The 5,000-nt window shown below is 37.1% G+C and overlaps 1 protein-coding gene across 4 annotated transcripts in view; it reads right to left on the bottom strand.

Moving 5' to 3' along the window:
• Sobp (Sine oculis-binding protein) overlaps nt 1-5,000 on the bottom strand; it is a 417,587-nt gene that overhangs the window by 163,389 nt on the left and 249,198 nt on the right. The window contains exon 1 of one of the 4 annotated variants that reach the window (XM_067084701.1): nt 3,824-3,979. The exons of 2 other annotated variants lie outside the window; for them this stretch is intronic. The gene's annotated coding sequence lies outside the window, so the exon portion shown is untranslated. Of the gene's footprint in view, nt 1-3,823; nt 3,980-5,000 lie in introns of those variants that run through there. One more of the 4 variants, XM_067084702.1, reaches the window with a different exon arrangement.

The raw sequence follows: 5,000 nt of genomic DNA, 5'->3' as shown, positions 1-5,000 counted from the left end.
AGTTTTTCAAATCAGATGGAGGACGGGATAATTGCGGAGAAAAAAAGTGCGGACGGGCAGACAAAGCCGGCACAATAGTTTTCTTTTACAGAAAACTAAAAGGTTTGAAAGGAATAACAATAGGAAGACCTCGCAGTTGCAATATGAAATAACTGTTAGGAAAGGGCTGAGTAAAAGTAAAATGGAAGAGAGAGAATATAAACGGAGGTACAGTAAAAGGAATGGAAGGGGTTGCAGTTAGCGAGGCCGACGCGACGCTGCAAAGGGTGTGAAGCAATGACTATACAGTGCACCGTGTGAGGCGGACTGACGACACAACCGCCGACAGGATTTTCCGTCTTCACAGCCTCTCCAGAAATGATAATCATTATCATGATTATCGACGTTACGCCTCTCTCTCTCTCTCTCTCTCTCTCTCTCTCTCTCTCTCTCTCTCTCTCTCTCGAAAAGAAGGAGGAGATATAAATTTCACTTGTCTTTCTCGGACACCAAAACAATGGCGGTTGAAATTACATCGCCGTCAATGATTTTCGAAGAAAAAAATTATTTTTTTCCCCATTTATGAACAAATACAGGTGCAGACATTCGATACTCATCAAATGGATACAATTCCCATCCACCCCCCACCCCACAAACACCCCCTTTCCCTAATCCTCTGCCGTGACGAGTCAAAAGTCCCCCTCCTGATACCGAGGAAGTCCGAAGAAGAAGTCCGAAAGTCCAGAGGAGTCCTTTAGACAAAATAAATTGTGTACAATCCCACCTTCCCTAATCCTTTACCATGACGAGATACGAAAGTCCTCCTCCTGATACCGAAGAAGTCCGAAGTCCAGAGAAGTCCTTTAGACAATAAATTGTGTCTAATATTTCCGAAATTTACATACTCCGAGTCATGCTGTGTAACACTACACTCGGCATTTTGTACAAAGGTGAAGCAAATGTTCGATCGTTTATTCTTTGGAGGAAAAAAAATCGCATGATTGCGTTAGGTGTTTGTTGGGTTGGTGGACTGACGAGATGCTGATGGAATGCAGGTGAATATGTGTACGTGTGTTTGCATTTATATATATATATATATATATATATATATATATATATATATATATATATATATATATATATATATATATATATATATATATATATATATATATATATATATATATATATATATATATATATATATATATATATATATATATACATATACATACAGTATATAAAGTGTATGTGCAGCAATGTACGTACGTACATACATACAAACGCCGAGTATACTTTCTGTAGTGGAAAAATTCAATAATACACACCCACATCAAAAACCCCTTCCCATCGAGAGAGAGAGAGAGAGAGAGAGAGAGAGAGAGAGAGAGAGAGAGAGAGAGAGAGAGAGACCGGCCGGCCTGTTAACCCCCTTCTAACGCCCCCACCCCCCCACAACCCGAAAACCTCCTACTCTAATTAAAGTTCTGTGACTTGCCGTTTAAGCCTCTGATACGAAGAAAGCAAGTCGCTAATTGACATGTGATATGACGCGGCCATACCGTGTACGCTGAATGGGACGGGGGCGGGGGGCGGGGGGAGCGGGAGGGGGGAGGGGATGTTACAGATGGATGGATTTTGATATTTTATTTAATTTTTATTTTTATTTTTTTCATTTTTGAGGTGATTTTTTTATTTTTTCTCTCTCTCTCTCTCTCTCTCTCTCTCTCTCTCTCTCTCTCTCTCTCGCTGTCTGTTTGTCTGACTGTCTGTCTCCCTCTCTCTCTCTCTCTCGCCGTCTGTCTGGCTCTCTTTCTCTCTCTCTCTCTCTCTCTTATTTCCGAGGTGATTTCTTTTCCTTTCATTCTGTCTGTCTGTCTGTCTGTCTGTCTGTCTGTCTGTCTGTCTGTCTGTCTGTCTGTCTGTCTGTCTGTCTCTCTCTCTTATCCGGGGTTTCGATTGTTGTTTAATCTTTGATATGATGTGTTAATCTGGCCATTCTGTCTGAATAATAATAATAATAATAATAATAATAAAAATAATAATAATAATAATAATAATAATAATAATAATAATAATAATGGTTTCATTATTCATAACGTGTAATTGTAGATGTAATATACAGCCATCTTCATTATCAATTTAATGATGTAATTTCCGTAACGTGTCTCATATCTAGCACTCTCTGAATTGATATAACTGTCGAATAACTGTTATTTTTTCCGTTATTATTCTGGCTTCGACTTTTTTTTTCGTTTATTGTTAACAACATAATAATTTTTCATTTAAAAGAGTAAAACATCTTAAATTCATTTCAATTATGTTGGATGTCCGTTTCTCATCAGTCAAATTTTTATTAAGTAAAAATTTCAACTACATAATTTTACTTAATAGATGGCAATAAACCTTGCACAGAGCGAAGCCTATTTACGACGAATGATACCATTATTATCAATTATCACCATCATCGGTAATGCTTGTTATGCCTACTATCATCATAAAGACTGATACCACATTATCAAGAGGGGCTAAGCCCCCCAAAACATTCCTGGTAATGTATTTGTCTTCACTGAATATTTTCATATTTAGAGTAATTTTATAAGGAAACGAGTTGATAAACCTATTATTATTATTATTATTATTATTATTATTATTATTATTATTATTATTATACGCAAGGAAAAGGTCCCCAGTTATTGGGCCTACAGAGAGAGAGAGAGAGAGAGAGAGAGAGAGAGAGAGAGAGAGAGAGAGAGAGAGAGAGAGAGAGAGAGAGAATAAATGGTCATCAAGCTAGCAATTTAGGCTACATTTATCAATAAACCTAGATTTTTTCTTTATTATTATTATTATTATTATTATTATTAATATTATTATTATTATTATTATTACTATTATTATTATTATTATTATTATTATTGATCAGTTATTTCTAACACTGGAATATTTGGAAGAGAAAATATACTCATATATTGAGTATCTGAACGAATAATTTTGCTTTTGCTGAAAAATCTATTATATTACTAACATCATCACTATCATTATCACAGTAAACACATGTATACTGAACGAAAACCTGGACAGCTAATACTTATATATAACAACCACAAATGTTCTTCATAACACCTATGTTACTATCATCAATATTACAAACACTTGTGACGAAGGAATAATTGCACTGGGAATAAAAAAAATAATTATAGTGAACAAACACTTATAACTTTGCTTCATAAATTATTTTGTTTTGCTTCTGAAGTTACCTTCTATAATCCTCTTTTGTCACCACCTTTTCACTTTCCTTAAAATGTTTTCGTAAATAAATTAAACAGCAAAGATCACGCAATAGGTTGAATAATATATACCACGCCTTCATTCATTAACTGTTAATGTCAGGGAAGTTTAATTTGTTTTATTAGCATTCCTTTCGCTCGTGAAGTAAACTGCTGTGGCTGATCATAAGGAACTGGGCGTTAATTAGTATAAATAAATTCAAATATATTGCGGTGTATTATGTTCAATGATTTCTTATATTGGTAATTAATGTTTTGAACACTTTTTGTCACATAATTTCCACACGTCTTTATTTGTTTTTCTTCACAGTATCTAATGCTTCCAGTTTCATCCACCGTTTATTTAATCTCGCGTCCGTAAAACGACAAAACACACACATACACAAAAAAAAACACTATCAATCCTCCTTGACGAAACTTCCACGCGAACAAACAAAAGAGTAAAATAAGGTCAGTCATAAAAACTGACCAATAAATGAAAGTACGTCAGCAATCGGAGAGGACAACACTCCTCTAGGTCCGCATCATCGTGAACGGAAAATCCGTCGACTAACCACTCATCTCACTGTCGAAATCCGACGAACAAACTCCGAAAACCGAATTTGAGAACTCGGCCCGCCCTCCCCCACCCTCGGGAGCCAAGGCGTCTACGTCTTGCCTCTGACAAGACCAGATGCAAACTGATCCTCGCGACCGCGGTTTCTGTCTCTACTACTCTCTGGCCTGTCTGGCAATACCCAGCCCTCTGGTGACGAACCTACGAACTAATACACTTTTGATGTTATACTTTGGGGGAGGGGGAGGAGGAGAGGGGTCGAAGATAGGGCAGAGGAAGTGGGAGGGAGGTTAAGGGAGGGAGTGGGTGTTAATTGGGCAAGCACTGATTTCGACAAGCAACCAAGATCTTGCAGAAACTATTTGTATAAACCTAACTCAACAACATGATGCATCTGTATTTGTTAAATTATTATAATACACTGACGTCACAAAAGTAACGGTCATTGATGCCGAAATTGCGTAATTTAATGACCTTTCAAAATGAATAAATTTCCTTCATAAAGAATATTCTAAAGAATATTTTTTAGGGTTAAAATCCAGACGAGGAATGATCGTCATATTCTACGGAAAAATATTCATCTCCCATAAAAGTTATTCGAGATGCGTATCGTAAAAAAAAAAAAAGAAGGAAATAGTTGGAATATAGAAAGGAGAGAGAGAGAGAGAGAGAAACTTTCGGAGGTTTCTTAGCAACACTGCATAAAACAATATGAATTAAAAACCTATAACTCTGATGTTAGAATAGAGAGAGAGAGAGAGAGAGAGAGAGAGAGAGAGAGAGAGAGAGGGTGAGGGGAGGGAGGGGGGAGGAAGAGCTTGGTGGAAGAGCCATTTAGGGAAGAGAAAACTGATACCCCGGTAGGGCCTCTCTCTCTCTCTCTCTCTCTCTCTCTCTCTCTCTCTCTCTCTCTCTCTCTCTCTCGTATCCATTTCCTGGTAAGCAACAACATGGTGCATCTGGTAAAATGGTTCTTCCTTTTGCGCGAATCCTGATACGCAAGGAAAAGGCCCCCAGTTATCGGGCCTACAGGGAGAGAGAGAGAGAGAGAGAGAGAGAGAGAGAGAGAGAGAGAGAGAGAGAGTAAATGGTCATCAAGTTAGTAATTTAGTCTTCACTTATCAATAAACCTAGATTTTTTTCTTCATTGTTTTCAAGAAAAAAATTTATCCATC

Source organism: Macrobrachium rosenbergii, chromosome 41 (assembly GCF_040412425.1).
Source record: "Macrobrachium rosenbergii isolate ZJJX-2024 chromosome 41, ASM4041242v1, whole genome shotgun sequence".
Classification (NCBI taxonomy): domain Eukaryota; kingdom Metazoa; phylum Arthropoda; class Malacostraca; order Decapoda; family Palaemonidae; genus Macrobrachium; species Macrobrachium rosenbergii.
This window is presented reverse-complemented; position numbering and strand designations above follow the sequence as displayed.